The 20,792-nt window shown below is 41.3% G+C and overlaps 1 protein-coding gene across 3 annotated transcripts in view; it reads right to left on the bottom strand.

Moving 5' to 3' along the window:
• Dip-lambda (Dpr-interacting protein lambda) overlaps window positions 1–20,792 on the bottom strand; it is a 179,297-nt gene that overhangs the window by 56,919 nt on the left and 101,586 nt on the right. For all 3 annotated transcript variants that reach the window (XM_070654399.1, XM_070654398.1, XM_070654400.1), the window contains one exon: window positions 3–132. The gene's annotated coding sequence lies outside the window, so the exon portion shown is untranslated. The remainder of the gene's footprint in view (window positions 1–2; window positions 133–20,792) is intronic.

Below are 20,792 nucleotides of genomic sequence, written 5' to 3'. Positions count from 1 at the left end.
ACCTATTATCCCCTAGAAGTGACCCGTTAGCCGCTTACCAGCAAGTTATCCGCTTCCCAAGCTAATTTAGGCATGCGTTCTTAGCTCTTCATTTCGCTTGTCGCTGAAAAACTCTTTCCTGCTCATGCTGGCCTGCAATAAAATAGAAACAAAGCCACATGTAGCACGTGTATGATTATCGGCGTACGTAATATAATAAATATAATAAGCGTATCCAAACGGCGAAGATTAATATCAGCGCTTTAAGATATTCCAATTAATTACGGTAATAATAATAATTAATCGCACGTAAGATGTATTTTATTTCATATAATATTTTTTTTTTTTTGGCACCATATTTCCCTTCCACAGAATTATACGTGTTATACATATATTTTATAATTCAGTACGTTAAACGTTATTTCGCATCTATTAAATATTTATGTACTTTCTATTATAATGAGCTTTAGAATATTTTACATTTTGAATCAAATGGATAGTAATGAAAGGGACTTACGGTTCTGTATGATCTAAACGGCATTATCCCTTTATGTAACTTTAAAATCTCTCTCTCTCTCTCAATCGCTCTCTTTCTCTCGGACACTCTCTCGTCAGTAATGTATGTAGCGGCAAAAACTAAGTATGCCGTTCTTCAATAATTGCGAACGCGAAACCTCAATCCGCCGGTGAAAAATTTAATCCGGAAATTTCGGTTCTACCTGGTATTTAGGTCGAGCTGCACTTTTACCGCACGCCCAATATTTTCGAACGCGCGTGACGCGCGTACGACGGCGCGTGCACACGATTCTCTTGCCACTGAAAGCCTTGCATTTCAAACCGCGGTAAAGCTTTGCGGTCTACCAAGCTAAAATTTTTACTTTCGGTAAGCCAACTGTCAATCATAAAAATTTTAATCGTTTTTAAAAATCAAGCATTGCGTCGCTTATATGTATACATGTATAAATTATTAGTAAACGTTGGCGTTCCACATTTTTAACAAAAATCGAAGCTTAATTTCTGGGCAACGAACCGTAATACATTAAACGTATTACACACGCGAGTGAATATATGAAATATACGTGGGCATTAAAAAATATTAGCCACATCTTTAAATATGATAGGCACCGTTAAATCAATTTTAAACTCTTCGCACTTGTAATTTATAAAATGTATTTTATTCAGCCGCGTTTGCTCGGGGGCTCGGTTATTCGAGGGGAAAGCCTCGCGCGGCACGTTATTCCCCAGTTTAAGCATCACGTCTGGCCGACGAGTGGAAATAAAATAAAATGCCGATTCTCCCCTATCAATCAGCTTGATGTTGCCGCGCGCATAGATCATCGGGGTCATAAATCTTCAAACTCGCGGTGAACATTTCGCCGCGCACCGCGAAACTAGTTCGTACGAAGTATCAGCACGTACGCGGTGCATCCGCATTTCCGAAGGAGAGGCATACGGTGACGGTACTCCGGTGCATATTTAAAGCCGTCTTTGCCGCTTTGGGATGTGAATTAGGCGGCGGTCGCTTCTGCACGTTTCGAGAGCTACGGACCTATAAATTCAAAGCGTCTCGGGATCGCGGAAAATCGTCCTCGGGTTTTATCTCTCCTCTCTTTCCACCCCGATCTCGATCCGACTCTCGCTCGCGGGGGTGAGCCGAGGGCTTTCCGGGGATTAACCTTACCCGCGACTCCGCGCCAGTAATTTCCAATTCGACTGCCCGACCTGATCTCCGTGTTAATTAAACCCCCTCCTCGCTAGTTATGTTGCTATCGATAGCTCTCGCGGGAGAAGTTATACAAAGCTGAAAAGTTTTTAATCGAATATAGTTGATTTCAAGCGGCTTGAGTCGGTCGCACCCAGCGGGGTATGCGCGACGGTGTTTTGTGCATGCGGTAATACCGTTTATCGATGCCGACGTAAATGCGTTCGCAATAAAAACAAAAGTTTCGCGAAATTTGTTTCAGTTAATTTACAGTGCTCAGTCGTATTATGATAGCTTTCTCCCTTTTTTTCTTTTTACTTCCAGTATTTTATTGCCCGTAAAGAAGGAAAAAAAATAAGAGAGCGAGATTATCCGGTCAATTATAAAAGAATTAGTTAATTTAGTTAATTATGTCTAGTACGTAGCCGACGTAAATCCGCCGATGAATAAGTAGGCCGATATATCACTTATTCGAAAGCGGGGAGATTTCCAGACCAGTTATAATTAATTTAGGATTACTTAAATTAGGCGGGGATTGACGGTGTTGTTTCCTATTCTCTTTTCATTCTACAGCCAAGGTGCAGATGAAAAGAGAATACTTAATTCGCCACGTTTACTGTACTGGATGTTAATGCTTAATTGTACCAAAATATGTATATATACCTTCAAAAAGCAAAAAAAAAAAAATTTTAACATTTGCAATAGTGCGGCGTATCAAGGTATTTAAAAATTGATTTTAATTAAAATGTAATAGCAAAGTAACAAATAGAAAAAAAAAGAAAAAGAAAGAAAAAAAAAATACAATTAATTATTCGACAATTTAAAGTAAAAGCTTTTTGCAAGCACGATGTAATTTAATATTTCAAAATAATCGTTCATTTCCTACATGTAAAACAACTTTAATGTTCAAGATATATTAAAATATGCATTACCGTATATTATCATTTATTAATGCCGATGTTCTCATTGTCGTCGAGTTCGCGTTACCCGATATAATCCAAGCGTCACGTTACAAATAAATATCTACCGTTGGAACCAGTGCGCGTTACAGTAACCGAGCAATATACCTACCCGGTCTCAAAATAGCCGTAGCGCGCGAAATTCCGTAAAACCACTCAATTACCTCTAACCAATTTTCCGCGTATTACTTTTGATACGGCTTTACGCCCGGTGATCATATTAAAACGTACAAAAAGTCTCGCGTTTCGTGTACTCTTATGAAATAAGAGATAAAAACAGTCATTTTTGCGTTCCTCCGCTCGCTCCTATTTTATACCTCCTTTCTCTTTTCGCGTCATTGCTTCACTGCCTACTACACCTCTGTATCAATTTTCCCCGTGTTATTTTGCACCCCCCCTTTTTTTTCGTACTCTTTTTCTCGTTTCAAAAACTGTATAGAGAAGATTTTTAATAATTTCTACAGTTTAATTTTGCGCAATTAATTTTCGCACAAGTTCGAGATCGCAGCAGCTTCGCTAACCTTTCGCTTTATTACTTCGTGTGTTTTTTTTGTTTTTTTTTCTTCTTTTACTTGCTAGAGATTCGTAGTCGAACGAAAGGATTTCCATTCTTTCATCGTGTTACATTCCACCCAGCTTTTATCTTCGAATTTCGACCAACTATTTTTTTTTAATTCCTTTTTTTTTTCCTACATCCCTGCCCATCGCGTTACTTATCCTTTACTTCGCATTCGCATTCCTCGTTTAACGCTAAATATAACCGACCGGCTTAGCTTTATTCGCGTAATACGAAAATCGCATTCGGAAATTTCGAGTCAAACAATTGCGCGTAAACGTTAAATGCACAGAATACGTGTATGCTTTATCCCCTTACGCTTTATCTCTCCTTTTGTGATGTTCAACATTTTCCCTTCGTGCTCGGCGTTTTGGTTTCTTCGACGTATATTCCCCCTCCCTTTCCCCTTTGGATTCTTTGATACGTCATCCTCGAATTTTCCCTGCGAATTTTCACTGTCATTTTCTTCCCTGTCGATGCATCTTCAATTTTTCATTTCTCGATCGGGCGCGCTTTTTCGTTTCCTGATATTTGCGCTTCCCTCGACCGTTACCTCTCTTGCCCCTCGCTCTTTCTCTTTCTTTTATTTCCTCTCGTCGATTCGTCTCTTCATTCGATTCTATAGTCCGATAGTCCACACTTTTACAATCACACGGCTACACGCGGGTCTATTCCCCCCGCTTTGTCCGCTTTTCCATCTGCTTAGCAGAGAAATCGGTTACAGAGAAGCGAATAGAAAATTGATATCGTTCGACGACGACCAATTCTTACCTCTCCCCTCTCCCTTTACCTCCCTTTTTGTGCGATATCGAGTTCGCGTACAATAAAAAGAAAAGCGCGGCAAATACCGCTCCCGATAATTTATGAAAACAATATGCACTGAAAATAATTCTCGTCAATTTTGCATCCGCACTTTTTACATTTATTTAAATACCGTGAAGGTGATTTTTATTTTCCTCACCGTGTTCTTCTGATATCTTACGTTTATTCAATACCTCGCGTAATTAAGTCTCATGAACAAGAGCTGCTTAAATATTATTTCAGCTTTAACAGGGAGAAAGCATATCGTACCGGCATTTCGCTGCGTTTATGTTCGCTTCGGCATTTCAATGAGATTCCCTTCTAACCGCCGCTAATGTAATATTCCGAAATGTCTCAGACGAAAGGCCAAACGTTCAAGATGTATTTTACGATACACGAAAGTGCATTCCGCTGCAAATAAAAGCAGTTGATACGACTGCGATGATATTGCTTTTCTTCCCGCAACGTTATTATGTCACATCCAACCAAGCAATTTGCAATACTACATAATGTTAGTCAAAAGATTAGATAGTATTTTAATGCGAAAACAACCATCGGAAAGATACAATCCTACATCAGTGTATAAAATTTTATATACAATTCAATTTTTATTAAAAAAAAAAAGATAAAAAATGCGTATTAAATTTTATATATTAACAAGAGAAAGATAATATTTTAAAATAATATCTCATAAGTAATTTTTATTCATAAATATATTCAACGTAATATTCTTAATAAAGAACGTATCCGCGCTCGTTAAAGATATTCAATGTACTTAAATAGTATATCGTATACATATAATAAGTGATACCGATGGCCGTTTTAATAATGGATAAAATTTATTTCAGAATATCGCCATTAGCGCGCGGATGAAATGGCGCAACAGGCCGTTCACCTTAAATATCGATGTTTAACGGAGAATAACGGTCCTCGGACAATCGCGAGCGAAATGCGCGCGACGGCGCGCCTCGAAATTACGATGTGAGTGCGCTGTCAGAGCGCGGAGTGAACGGAAGCACGGCTTTAAATTGATTTACAGTCGTACAATCAAAAATGCAAATGGGTAATCAAGCGCGTATTCACGTGTCCGCGCCGAATGCCGATGATACCGGCGTTCAAGCCGCGCCATGATTACGCGATATAAAATGATATCAAGCTCCGAGTCGTATTGTTTCGCGCCCAGGCCTCTTGAAGCGGAATACCCTTTGGAATAACAGGGCATATTCCGTAATCGCAAATACCAGACGCGAGACGTGCCCGCGCTTATCTCACTCGCGCTCACGTCGATATCAAAGGATGCAAATGCGCGAGCAAATAAAAAAATTAAAAAAAAGTATACGCGCAAACTTTTCGAGAACTTGTTTTAGAGCGAAGTTTTCGAAATAAAATATCCCTGGTTATGACAAATAAATAATAACGAAAGCGCGCTTTTAATCAAGATCACTCGAGAGTCAATACGTTTTTGATAAATCGCTCAAATATTTTGGCTCACAAATATTCCATTCGATCACCGTCGGATCGAAATTACATTTCACGCACGATATATTTTTTTTTCGCTTTTTTTTCCGCGCGGTATATTAACTACTATGCTCGAAACGTATAACAAACAGAAATTATCTTTGACCTATCAGCGTTAATCGGTGCCGATACTATTTCGCGATTACGAGCCGCGTATGTGGAGCGACATTAAATATTTCTTTTACCTCGCAGTTTGCGTACCGCGTGCGTACCGTAGTATTTACAATATACGATTGCGTGGAATAATTTACGCAAATCGACTGGAAAGCGATAAATTACCGATTAATTACTATTAAAGAGCACCGTTAAATCAATCAATCGCGCCGTAATTCGTGTTTACGTTTTATTCGGATGGAATATATGTTGACCGGTTAGGGGAGAGGGAGGGAAGAGAGGGTGGCCGTTGCGCCGCTGCAGGAGATGATCTCCACCCCAGACATCGCGGTATTGTTCGGCGCGTGTTACGCGACGATGTGTGCGGCGATTAAAAATAATATTTCCACCCGCGCGGTCTTTACGCGCAAACAATGCGGCGCTGCTGTACAGATGGCTCGCGCCCCGCATAATTTCTGGTAATTTTAGATCGCCGCGATAAAGCGGCGCGTTCCAGGAGGAAAAAAAAAAAAAAGGGTCCGCAGAGAGCCAGCCCGTGGACTCTTCAAAGCTATTACTCGCATGCGTGCGTTCCTTGCGCTACGCAACGGGACACCGGTGGGCGTTAATTTTATGGAGCAATAAGTACGCCGAGAATATACGCCGCCCGATCATTAAACGGACTCGAAACGACGCGAGATTTGACCGCGCGTATTTTATTCCGTGCGCCGCATCTAGCGATTCATCGCGTTTCTTTTTCTTTTTTTTTTTTTTTCTTTTATCGCGGCTGCAAAAATCTTCGCATTAATCTAGAAGTTCCCTTATAAGCGTCGTTATAATTTTTTTTTTTTTATTACGATTGATTCAACATCATTATATTTTTTTTCTTTATGCCGGACGCGTGTAACACCGGAAGAATGATTTAACAGCTGAATTATAGATGTGAAATTGCTTCAATCCTGAAAAAGTGGTACACGGAGGAAAGTCGTACGTGCGCGTACGTGTGTGCGTGTGGATATGGACGATAGTAGAAAACGCGGGGTGCATGAGAATTAATTTTGCAATGGCCGCGGGCGCGGCCGCCTCGAGTATCCATTCGGAATGCGTTATACGTTTTTATTATTTCTCAGGACTCATTGTATCCCCGTTATTGATTCTCCCGCACCGCGACGGGTACCTAGCTGCGATCGCAATAAAGGTACTTCGCCGATAACTCGTATCCTCAAGGATACAACTTCATAATAACGCAAATCGAAACGTTCCCCATTATTTGCGGGAAGAATGGCCGCCCGTAATGGCTTCAGAGGTGGTGCTTTCCGCATCCCCATGTATTACCGGTGCTAAAATCGCATAATGGACAGCGCTGCGCGATTAAAGTAGCAACATTAAAATAAAGCGTTGCGTGGCGATAAGAGAACAACAAAAGATACGCGTAGTTAAAAAGAAGAAAAAAAGAAAAAGAAAAAAAAGATTGAGATACTCGAGAGAAAATTATTTCTGACACTTGACGCGGTAAAAATAATTACACCGTAAACGTGTACAAGAAGCGAGGTAAAATAAAATTGGTCGCGAGTGCTTTAACCACCCAGACAATATTGATTATGTATAGTCTGATCATTTGCGAAACTTAATTATGTCACTTTCAATTAACCGCGGGTATATATCCACTTACGAATTTCCCAGAACGTTTTCGATCTCGTAATTAATAATCATTTCTCAAACTATATTATCGTGTCTGCGGAAAGTCGAGGGCAGAAAACCAAGCCGGCTACTATCGAACCGTCTGAAAAAGGCCACGCCGACGGAAACGCGTTGTGAGACAATAGCCGCGGTCGCCGATTGTCAACGCTCGGTTCCTCGGCTTTCTCGTTCCCTGCAGAGGCTCGCGGTTTGAATGCAGTTTATAGAATCAACGCCCCCGAGATCGCAGGAAGCTCGTTAGGCATCGCCTCGGGTTCCTTTCGACTTTCGTATTTTCGAGATCGCGCCCGTTTCGTTTTTCTGACTCCGACTCATGTTACCGATTACGCGCACGTAATGTAAATGTATCGTAAGCCGTACGAAATATTCTAAAGATTCCCTGAAAGCGTCGATTTTTCCGGCATTTGTAATCGCACTAATCACGGATGCTTTACAGAAATAGATAGAAAAATCTTACTGGATTTATAAAAGTCTGCGTCTTCAGAACGTCACTATCTCATGAATGCAGCTGACATACTTTCTACAGTATTGAAATAAAAATTTAATACCATTTTCTGAATAACAAATCTTCTGTGACAATTAAAATTAATTTTATCTTTCACGTAATAATATACGCACATGTGTGTATACAATCCTTTTTATAATTTTGAAACAAAGAAAAGACTGAAATTATACGTCAATTATGTAAATTAAAAAAAACTTTTCTTCTTGAAAATTATGAGGAGCAAAATAAAATTATTTCCATGATCTGTTTAAACTGTATACGGATTATTTTTGCCAATTCCAATTTACGCTAAGATTTTATTATGACGAATCTCGTTGGGTATCTCTAACTTGATTTTATTATAGGAATTTCGTTACGTCGAGTATTGATTTTCGATCAAACTTCGTTAAAGTAAAGCTCCCGTTCTGGTGATTACAAAGAAATGCCGTTATACTAATAGGATTCTGCACACTTAATGGAAACGGAAGGATATTAAACGCTTCAGATTTTGTTTGATATTTTATCGCCGATATTAAATATTGATGCCCTTTCCCACGTAAATCTAGCTAACTCCCATTGTTTCTCTACGATGAAACTTTCCGAGCACAATTTTTAAACTGGAATGTCCAGAGTAGAAAAATTTATACATTTTTACATACAGCTTGAAAAAAAAAAGAAACAAAAAAACTTTAATTGCAGAACAATCGTCTTTCTAACCGCGTGTTACGAGAACAAATGTTTAATAATCACGCGTAAAATTTGACCCTCTTGTATCCCCCCCTACCAGTAAATCGTTCCCGGGTGGAATATCCATAATTATACGGTACCGATTTTCCAACTCGCGCGTCATTTTAATTTTTCCCTCGCATTTCAATGGATCAGTTATCTCGAATAGCAGCTGGGGTCGGCCGATAGCAAAGCACACAACCCCCGTCCAGAAATGTTTCGGGCCGACGTTGTCCCAGCTGGTTCTCTGTATCAGTCGCCTTTTGCTTATCTAACTTGCGGGATGCAACACGCCACGCCGAACTCGCTGACCGTGTTTGCATTCGAACTTTGCGACCGCCCGTCACGCTCTGGCAAATAAGAATACCGTAACTTTGCACAGTCATGGCTGCGTATGCGGCAGGGGATGAGGAGAATCTCGGGGTACGAGAGGGATTCTCGCGCGGATCCGGCGTAGGGCTTGCTGATGAGGCGGCAGGAAGCGCCGATCCTCTCAGATAAATCCTTCGAACCGGTCGCAGCCGGGGAGACGTCTGAGCGAATTTGAAACCGGATCTCGATTCAGCGCGCGACGAAGAAAAGATCCTGATGACGGGAAAGATTGCGACTGTCTCTCGGATGGATTTTTCATTCATGATTTTTCATTCGAACCGCGTCGAGAGAGAGCGCAGCGGAATTTCGGAAGAGCTCACGCATCTAATCTGCATTAATGCGCCCTCGCTACGAAAGGGAACTCCTACAGAGAGCGATTACTGATTTCGCGGGAACGTGGCGAATGGAGTAATTGTTCCAAGTCCGATCGAATATAAATTTGTTACGATACGAAACGTGTATTACAATCCGATTCAATCGTTTAAAAAAAAAAATAAAAAAATTTTAAATTCTGTGAAAATTTTATTAAAAAATATTACTTCGATAAGATTTCGGTATAAAATATTTATAAATTTCGTGCAATAAATTTATAGTTACTGCGATACACATTTCATTATAATTATCATAATTAATTTATATTCAGATTGCTTTAAATCGCATTAAATCGCATTGAAGTGGACCCAGGCGAGCTCTAACGACGCGAAGTAGCCCGAGTTATAAGATTAAGACAACAGTCGCGTCATTCGCCGTTGTTGCTAATAATTCGGGAAATTAAAGTGATTAATTAAAGTGTCGTTATTAAAAGGCGTTACCGATGGATAGATCATTCTTTACGAACTCTTTCCCCGCCGTTCGCCGTGTCTACTTCATTATCACCAGCGAGGATCACTTAATGAGAGACGGCAGTCCATGTTATCATTCTCCCCTCGAGTTTTATCGATCCAATTCTATCTTCTGCTCCCGCCAGAGTCTTGTCCTTTGACAAGTTCAGTTCGACAGATTAAATCTTCGTCCGTATTCGAACTCGCCGAGCAAGACCCTTAAGACTGTCTTATAATCGCCGTCGGGGAGGTGCGCGAGGCGCGAGAGACCATTAATCAAATCCGATAATGAGACAATATCCGAGACATTCTCGAACAGTCAGCGGCGATAAGAAAATCATGCGAGACCATTGCGACGCTGCATCCCGATGTTTTTGAAGAAATATAGCAGAACTTTTCCTCGCCGGCGAGTTCGACTTATCGCGCTTCACAGCTTGCTTTACTTATTAATATTCGTTATTACAACGTCGCTGTTAAGTGACTTGCTTTGTTATTAATAATTACGTATTCTTGTAATTAAATTCGCGACATTTGGCGTTGCTTTATATATTTTTATTATACGCTCCTTATTTTTTTAAAACAATTTCGATGTAATACTTAATTTATTATTTAGCTTTGAGAATTCGCGAAATGTTCACCTGTGAATAACTCAAATTTCCTGGACTAGCGAGGCTGACAAATCGTATTTTTACGGCAAAACCCCTGAGAAAAAAAAAAAATTGCAACGAGAAGAATACCCGAAATCGAGTAGCTAGATGATCGAGAAAGAAATCCTGCTAACGAACATCCTGTCGCGGAAGTATGCGATGATTCTCGGCTGAGAGCCCTCGCGCGAAAAATACGCTCGCGGAATAAGGGGCATGAGCGGTGGGAAGTCCCGCTCTCTTCAAAACGTCTTATAGGACTCGACGGGGTACGATTTGATGAACTCGAGTCCCTCGGCGAACTGGCGTGGTATAATAACGGTGGAGGATCTCGGCCGATATCTCGCAGTTACATTGATTGTTCCTTGAGCGAAATTGCCTGTTATCTCATCGCGCGTGCCGGAAACGCCGATAGTCTAACGAGGATGCTTGCAAAACGCTTCATTGTCGGACACACAATGAGGGCTGCTTTTTCACATCGGAAATTAATGAGAAATATAGATTGACGAGAAGAAAGAGTAAAGATAATTAGACAATCTCAAATTAACAGTGCTTTGGTAATCAATCATCTTGAGAGAGAAATACACCGTAAATAAAGAAAAATTTATATAAAAATACTACGACTTCCTTTTTAATTAAAAGTAAAATAATAGGATAAGAATTTTATCTTACGTAATTATATTTTTAATATTCACGTATGATAGGTTTGAGAGTGTTCCTGAGAGTCTATTGTTTTCTTTTCTTTTTATCTTTCTTCCTAAAGTCGAGCCATTTTCATTTTACGTACGCTGTGTTCGTCAAAAATTAGAAGATGTTGTTTATCAGTAGCCTGATTTTACTGCGGAATTATACCAACGCTTTTATTTCAAGTTCTATGAAGAACAGAATCCGCATCTGTTATATTTAGTTTCCGATAGAAAGCGGAAATAAATGCATCTGTATCAGGGAGAAATGCACGAAAACCGAATGATACCATACAGTATGTTGCTGATGACAGATGTGTTTGCTGCTGGGCAGCATTACATACAAAAAAAAAAAAAAAAGGGGGAAAAAAGGAAAAAAAAATACACTATCGAAATCCGTTCCATCGGACAGTGCCGCGATGCGCTCGGCTCCTTCCTTTCCAGACACGAGAGAGCAAGGGGATGCTGTTGAAACATAATACTACATGAAAATCTGCACAGTCGGGCAGAAATGAAAAATATTTCGATTGTTTGATTTTTCCCAACAGACTTGATATTTTTGCACGGCTAGATAGCTTACGTATCAATATTATATATGTATATTATTAATTAACATAAGCCCTTTAGATTGTGAATTAAAAATATTAAGCAGCGCTAAAATGCTATAAATTATTAACGCGATCAAGGTATTATTCCATAAAATTTGTACGATTGATCCCGATATCTATTTATATTACATCGCCACCGCGCGAGTACAAGGAATATTCGATGTTCGCGTGTTCCATATTAATTAATATCAAATAATACCGCGTATGAAAATATCGCGCGAAATCATTCGCCTTTCGTAATAGAAATATTTGCGCGCGTAATATATATATATATATCTCGAAAATGGAAGCTTTCCGCAGCCTCTTTGTGTCTGAAACGGACAAATTTTGGCTCGTTCAGAATGTAATTACATCATTTCAACCCGTACCGAGTACTTCGGTCGTTTTAGAGGATTTCGCTTCGATCCCGCCGCGCGCCCGTTGCTGAATTTGCTCTCACTCTCGAGGATTGCATACGTCCGTATGTACGCGAGTGCCATAACGATGTCTCACCGCGCGGTGTCTGCATTACGGGGCCTGCACGCGTGTGTTGCAACGTGTCTCGGAACCGCGACACTCCAAAGCCATTACCGTTATGTTCTACATACGCCACTGTTCGCAGCTGCATAGACACTTGGCGAGATCCCGTATTATTTTTTACAAAGACGTACGGGCGTGTTGCGAAACACGTGCAATATATAAAAGATTCGAAAGGAAACTTGCGCCCGGAATGCGAGGACGAAAACGGCTCGGCGGAAGAGAGAAGGCGCGGCGCTCCTAATAAAATAAAACTCGACGACTGAGATGTTTTAATAATTCTCGCCCGCATACTTGAGAAACTTGAGGGAGAAGTGATGCTTGTAAAATACACACGCAACGCTTAGGATATCTCCCATTACGTTCTGCAAATATTAAAATTTAAAACAGTGGAATAGTAAAAATCTCTTCCGGAGATATCTAATCGGTTTTAATCCCACACGAGGGTTTTCCAGACGCGTCTCGAGTGGCGAAATGATAAAGGAAAGATTTTCCACCTTTTACTACCGTTCTACTTTTACTATCGCGCATTTTTTTTCTTTTTCTTTTTTTTTTTTTTTTAAACGACCGATCACAGGTATACGACTCCAATTCGCGGAGAGAAAAAGGTTGAGATTGTCTAAACTTTTCTTCCGAATCTCAAGGAAAATAGTTGGCGCGGTTTAACGAGAAGTACTCTCCTAAACTTTACATAGATCCTAATTAAATCGTCATTATGTAAAGAGCGTAAAACACCGGATCTCGCAGAGCTAGCACGGCGATTTCTATAATCCCCCAAGTTAGAACCAACCTATATTATCGATCGTTATACCCGAGGGACTAGCACGATGATCTACATGAAAGATTAAACGACGACAAGATTACGGTGAATCTCCAGATCGCCGATTACACTGATTATATTTATATACAGACTAAATTGCGGTTCTCTTTATGCGGCCTGGCGACTTGAAACTTTTCTCTCCCGCTCGATCGGAAATTTGAAATAGCTAGATAACATTATAATATCTGACTAACAAGTAATCGTAAGTAATCGATTGACTATTTTATATTACAAAATTTTGGCCAGCTTGTGAAGAATAAACAGCAGATAAAACAATCGTCGACGGTAGATTACGTAATCATATACGCGTATGCGCGCGTTTGTGAACGTGCAGAGAGGATATAACCTCGAGCAGACCCTAGACCCTCTTACCGCAACTCTTCCTCTAATCTGAACTGCAGGCCGAGGAGAGAGAGAGCCGTGAATGGTTCGATGACTTTGATGGTCTCGTTAGAGCGGCGGATTGACTTCCTCCAACTAGCTGTCGAACTTTCGACGAGATACAGACTTTTGGGCCAATTCCCTCAGCTAGCTGCGGTTACCGAGGTCCGCGAAATGGCGTAGTTTACTTCGCCACCACCGTGGATCCCTATCCCTCCCCCTACCCCCGGAAGATGAGCGTCCGAAGCGCGAGCTCGAAAAGCTCGACAATTGACGCGCTCGTTGATCCGATAAGCGGCCCCTCTCGGGTTTTACACGCGAAGCAAATCGGTGATCGATCGAACGCTATCGGATTTCGCGATCGAGGGCGGTTTACGCGACCGACGCGGCCGGCCGAATTTATATTCATGACTCGCACACAGCGAAATTCTGACAAAAATTCTGCACGCCGAAGTGATGTCTGATCAACGTGGCCATATTTCTGCCACTTGATGTAAATTTCATTGAATTATGCGCCACGGTATTTAAATATCACAAACACGCGAAACGTATAGGCAAACAGATACCTGATGTTATAATGAAATTTTCCCAACGGTTTTGACATTCCAAAATAAGACTAAACAAAATTTCTCAAATTTTTAACATAAAATGTAAAGTATTTTGTCTTTTTTTTTTTTCTTCTTTTTTGCTCCCATAAATTAAAATATATGTAGAATTTATAAAAAGAACATAAAGGGAGAAATAAAGATTAAAAATTCAATCTCGCACCTAAGCTGTTATCACGGCTGCTTCTGATTAATCTACACGATAGCATATCCGTAGTGTCGCACGCAGGTTCATCCTATCACGGGACAGGATCAGTCGCGAACAGAATATGGCAAACGGATAGGATGACAAGCCGTAAGCGAGAAGAAGGTGAGTGGCGCGAGAAAGCGGAAGAGCCGGGCGCTGTCGACGACAGGACGACGTCCGTGTATCCTCCGGCAAAGCCTCTTCCGGAGTTTATTATTATTTGTTCGACGGCCGACGCCGTATGTGGGCTACGTCCCCGAGGTGCACGTTCCCTTTGATATCAGATAATCCCCGGGAAAAACAAAAAAAAAAAAAAAAAAAAAGGAAAAAAAAGAAAAGAAAAAAAGTCCGCTCACAAATACACACGCCCGCGGGCACACATTTTCCGAGTTACTGAAAAACGCGCGCGGACCACGAAAAATCCGAGGAGATACGACCGACCTGCGGTCGAAGACGCGAAGAAGAGGTAGACACCGAAGACTTTCGGGAAGCCAATTTCGGCTTCGTTTTTCATCATTTCCACGGTGGGGCGAGTTTCATTTCCTCGACCACCCGCCGCGATCCGGGAATAAAAGTACGCTGTTTCGAGCCGACGCGATGATAACGCCCGCCGCGAGATCGTGTACTTGCCGCTCGCGTTCGCACTTGCAGGCAAATTGCGGAACCTTCACGACGTCGTTTTTGAGATGGGGATTTAATGAGGAAATTTTCAGGAGAGCTCGTGAAATTTTTTTACGAATCTACGTAAGCATTGCAGCGATGCTTTATGGTATCGTAATTCCGACCCTCCCTGGTTTCGCCAGCGAAATTTTGCAAAGTAAATGAAATGTTTGTTTTAATGTATACAGATGCAAATTACTTTGCTTATTAAAATTATGAATTCCTTTAATTGCTCACGTATTTTTTATTCGTCGTGTCACACGTTTGTCGAGATAGTAATTATTTAATTACGTACGATACGTAGGCATGTGTACGAGCGTGTAAAAAAAATATATATATCTGTCTTTCGCGCAAAGGATATACGCAAAGATTAAAAAAAAAAGAAAAAAAAATTAAATATAATTATTTTCTAAATAAAAATGTCATTAATATTGTAAAATATCTTACTACTATCCCGATACATATTACGTTGCGCAATTATTTCCGGACACGTTTGCTCTACAAACCTGTGACGTTAAATTCGAAATTTTTGATCGCGATTGGTAAACTTGAGTCGCTTGGCAAAAGTTGTTAATTGAATATGGTGCACACCCCTTTGTGAATGTTCCGCTTACAGTGGAATTAGATTCAGCAACGTTTGAAATTTTATATTAGTTAAATTAGTCGTCGTCGTAACTGCAAAAGCGTCCAGTTTCTGTGATAATTAATTATCCGCGTCGCACCATTGCCACGTTGCTTACTGCATACCGATCGTTAATGCGCAAATTACGCGTCGGATATTCGTAACGTCACGTCACCTTTGCAACAACAAACGATATTTCCTCCGCTATTAATACTCGCTGACAATTTCGCGTGTATTTACGCGACAACGAACGTAAGTTATTTCTTTTCTCCGTGAAAAGCGTAAAATCTAATAAATACCTTCGAAACAATTTTTTCTAATTTGCGATCAAGTATTGCGGAAATAATAAAACTATTAATTATATCGACTTTGAATCGAGTGCAAGGAAAAAAAAGGAACCGATCCGATCGATGAATCATTCGCGTCTATAGCACATTTATATCAATATCCATTTCAGAAGAATAAACGGAATGCTAATGCGCTCAATAATTGCGCCTCGCTCGAGATGAATGCAGAATGTATTGTGCTAAAGCGACCATATTCCAGCCACTAAAGACCGCTTCGATTTTATGGCACACCCAGTGCGTTATAGCAACGATAATGCAGTAATTAATAATGCGTGACAACACGCTCAATTTATCATTAAAGTCTACAGGGGAAGCTCAGAAATCACTTCCTTTGAAGTAACGAATCCATAATCGATTTAAACATAATTTTAATTAACGTCGCTTTTCCAAGAACATTCTTCCCATTACTACCTTAATTAATTAATAATTCAAGTAACTAAAATTGAATTTTCAAATATTTATCTAATTTATTCAAAAATAATTGACAAATGAACCATTCGCATTTATATGCAACTAAAAAAATTTTTATTTATTTAAAATTACTTTATAATTTTAATTAACTATAAAGTAATCGATGCTGAAATAATAGCCATTGTTTGTATTCTAGCTTGTAACAATAGAAAGAAAATACTCCATAGAAAATCAAATATATAATTGTACGTACAAGCTTTCCGCTGTACTCTAAATGTTTTTGCAGGCGTCGTAAACACCTCGGGAAACGCGCACAAAATATTTAAGCTTTGTAATTAAATTTAACGAGTCCCGACGCATTCATGTTAGTGCAATTTACGTTTTGTTTCCAAAAGCTAAACTTAAAAAAAAAAGAAAAAAGAAAAGAAAGAAAGAAGGAAAAAAAAAGAAAAAGAAAGAAAAACGGACGCGATCGACAAATAGTACGACGAGCGCGCGTCGAAGAATTGCAGCGAATTCTATTCTCTTTTATTCCATCTAATTCCAATTCAACTTCACTCCGTTTTATTTCGCTGCTACTTCCCTTTTTCGGGCATTCATATAAATTATCGCGCTGTGGAATCGCCGTGCTGCTTCGCGACGCAATCTTCGACTACCGTCCCGCGTAGCGGAGCCTAACAAAATTTTCAATGTTCCCGCAAGTAAAAACGAGAAATTTCCTCCCTCGATCGTGCACCGGTGAACAAATCTGATTCGCGGCAGCGCTCGTGTACTTCTGGAAGAAGCGCATCGACATCGCGTACCAGCGTCTTAAAAGCAACCCGTGCACGGCTTACGTAAAAGAAACAAACAAAGCGCAATAAATTCGATTTCCCGCAATAGGTCCGCCGCGAGATCCCGCGGTGGTCCCCAAATATGCAAAGCGAGCATGCGTAGCGTCTGTATTCAAAGATTCCTCCTTTCCATCTGCGCGGAATACTCTTTTCGCCAACGAGCAGCGGCGTAAAGATCGCAACGTATTCGCTTCATATTATTTCAACATTATATATACGACAAAGACTCTTGCAAAATTTCAAAAATGTGAAATATTCTAATAATAAAAATAATCAAAAAATTAAAAAGGACGACCGCGTGTGAAAACGTAACGCGCGATATACGGTTATTTCTTACGTCGCGTTATAATCCGCGCATTATAATTCTTGGTCGATTCCGCGGCGGGTCGGTCGGAAGTGTCCGCTTCCTGAAAAGTGGCGTCTGTAGTTTCACGACCTCAGACCGCGAGGGCGGCGAGCGTGGCCGTGTGCGGAGGGTGGCGGCGCAGCACCCCGGGGAAGAAATACAATCCCTACGTGAGCGTACACGGTGAACGGCGGATCCTGTCCGGAGTGCATATAACGTTACGCTAGGAAAAATGCTCATGGCGCGACATTCATATTCCCGTATATTATCCGACACTTGCCTTCAAGCCCTATAAAAATCTCTTCTCTTTCCGGGAGACGTCGCGAAGGGGGACGCCCCGTCGCCGATGCTGAAGGGGCACGTAACGATCTTAATCGAAGCACGACATAACTCCGACGGAAGTGGAGCAACGGCGCGATTTTACCGGCGTGATTCTTCACAGCGCGTCGCGATAAAAAGATCCGCGAATATTTCACGGGCGCTTCGTTCCTACGCGAGGAACTCAAATCCGTAAGTGACGCCGCAGTCAGTTATATATTCGATCTCGTCGCCAGCAGAAGGGATGAATTCGATTTCTCTTTTTCACGACCACCTTTCTACAGCGATTACTTCAGATTTTCTGTAAATTATCGGAACGTTTAAACTTGCGATATATTCAGCGAAGATTCACTCATTTACGTGCCTTTCGGTCTTATTATAAGATACTTTATTTTAAGAAAAGCGAAATATATATTTTAATTTTAAGCGCACGTTTTTTTCGAAAACGATTTGACTTCCCGTTTATTAGCAGCTGTTCGAATTCGATTAGCAATTGTCGAACAGTTTTGTATCTGCAAATAGTGTCGCTTACTTGGGTCCAGCGGACGTTAAAAAAGTCTTGGCTTTGTGACTTAAAAAGTAGATGTATGAGATGAACTTTTAAGGAAGGATCTCGGTTGAGGCTCTTCGAGGTTTTCGTGGGAGAGAGATCGAAGATTCCAGTCGCAGAAAAGTTAAGACAAACTCGAATCATCGACGGAAACATTGTCGGCTGAAACTTTTCCGAGACGAGCACCACTCTTTAATCCAACGGACGAATAACAAAAACACATAAACCGGCAGGGAACGGTTCATCGGCTTTCCGTGGAAACGCTCGAACGTGCTACCCGTTACTCGTCAGCAACTTTCGCGATTTTGCATTATTGCCGAGAACTTTGCCCTCTCAGCACTCCGCGGGACGACTCCGATGTCTAATTGAACATTTGCGTCGCAGGAAATTCGCTTCAAATCCAGGCGGAATAAAGAAGACGCCGTCTCTCAAAATTCAAATGTAATCCAGATAATAATTACACGCCTAAAAATATCTTCGCCCGAATCGTGCTTCGATGTAAAGCGATGAAGCGTTTAAAAATTCAGACGACGAATCGGGAGGGAAATTATCGGTCGCCGCGGCGCTGAACTTTAATTCGATCGTCGAGTTCGGAAATTTGAGCCGCGGATGTCAGGTCGTTGTCGCGCTTCGAAGTGACAATCGGACAACAGGATTCGCCGAGCGGCAGCGGAATCGCGATAGCGAGGGCCGCCTTTCCATTGCGCCCTGGATGTATTCCAATAATAACCGGTGTATCGCGACGGCGGTAAGTGATGGTATGCGCGCCCGTAGGTGGCCGCGATACGTGGGTTAGTACGCGTTTATTTGGCCGAATAAACTGGCATCTGTAATGCCGCTGTCACGGAGAAGACGGGAACCGATATCCGCAAGTTCGACCCGCCGCTTGACCGGCCGGCGCCGGCGCAAATAGGAATCCTTCTGTCGGTTATTTCGACGGACAGAATGAGGCGGCACATGATTAGTTGGCGGTGTCGGTTACTGGACGATGTAGGACGCGGTTCGCGACTAAGCTTCTGGCGAGCGAAACGCTTCGTAATTAATTCTAACAAGCTCTGAAAAAAGAAAAAAAAAAGAAAAAAAAAATGAGGAAAAGAAGAGAAAGACACATTCGCGAACTCTTTAGCTATTTAGTAAAATTGACAAAAACCTCGCGAGTTTGGTTTTACCGTCTACATAATTTATTGCCCGGCCCTTATTATTACACGATTAATTGCACCGTACGAGGAAAATAGACAAGCCCGCCTCTCTAAATTTTTAAATCTCATTTCGCACAGTCAGGAATTCACAAACAAGTTCCCAGTGTTTAATCAAACCCGAAAATCAACTTTTAATCGGAAATATATTAACGCGCGTATAAAATTACTTTCTAGCAGTTGTACAATTTTCCAATTTTAATCAATTCGCTGGGTAGTTAACTGCTCTCACAGGTCGAGTAACTGCGAGGGCGATTCGATATTTCCATCGCTGGGCGATTCACCCGACGGTAATCTCTAAACGAGAGCTATCGGCTTATTATTAAACAAGAACGATCGACGCGTGGAACGAGGGAGCACCGCGCTCGCGACGGCTATCGCCAACTTCTCTGAAACGAGCGCTTCGAAAATCCGGCGCTTCGCAGAAAAGGGAAAGAGAGGGATCGGTAATTGCGCGTATCGGTGAGTAACGCCGCTCGTAGCGAACTTTTAATACGGTCGTTGAATTCCATGAGCTTCGGGGGTGTGCATTTACGTGCGTATATCCGTCGACGCGCACACGTACACGGAGTATTCACATGTGGTGGGCGAATGTCGGATAAACAGACACCCGCGATATTACCGGTCGGAGGAATCAAATTTCCGTTACTTCGATCCGGAGTTTGGGCTGATCCTATCGCCTACGAAAGGGAGAGAGAGGGAGAGAGAGAGAAATAGGGCTCACGTTATATAGGGTGTCCAACGATTTTATGCCATAACTTGGAAATCTTATTCCCGCGAAATGATCCCTGGGTCAAAAATACCGTCGTACGCGCGACCAAGTAGGTCAACGTATAGACTGTAATCCGTTCGACGATGCGACTTTCGTAAAGTTTTGTTTCGCGTTAATATATATATTTGTACTTCGTATGAGAAAAAAGTCAGGGCTATATTAAAATAATCTCTTCGAGGTTTACGCGTGTAACACGCTGTGTATCGAGAAATTGATTAATTATTATTGATATTTGATGTAATTTGATTCTGAAGGGACCGCCGGATTGCCGGAGAGACAGTTCCTCGCGCCGTACACGTACAATCCGATCCGCGCGAAATGGTATATCGTGTTTCATACACCTTTGATATGTAGATATGTGTTGGCTTTCGATGAGCCTGAAGCATCAGTTCTTTTTTTTTTTTTTTTTTTATTCCACCCCCTCTTCCTCACCCCGGAACATCCCGTGAATTATTTCACGTTACACGCAGACGCGTATATCTTATCTCGGCGAGTCTTTTGTGAGCAAATATCATAAATCTTCCTACCCGCAGTTCTTTAACCCTTTCTCTTTTACGTCCTCTTTGTCAAACATTGTTTAA

This window comes from Cardiocondyla obscurior, linkage group LG03 (genome assembly GCF_019399895.1).
Source record: "Cardiocondyla obscurior isolate alpha-2009 linkage group LG03, Cobs3.1, whole genome shotgun sequence".
Classification (NCBI taxonomy): Eukaryota; Metazoa; Arthropoda; class Insecta; order Hymenoptera; family Formicidae; genus Cardiocondyla; species Cardiocondyla obscurior.
This window is presented reverse-complemented; position numbering and strand designations above follow the sequence as displayed.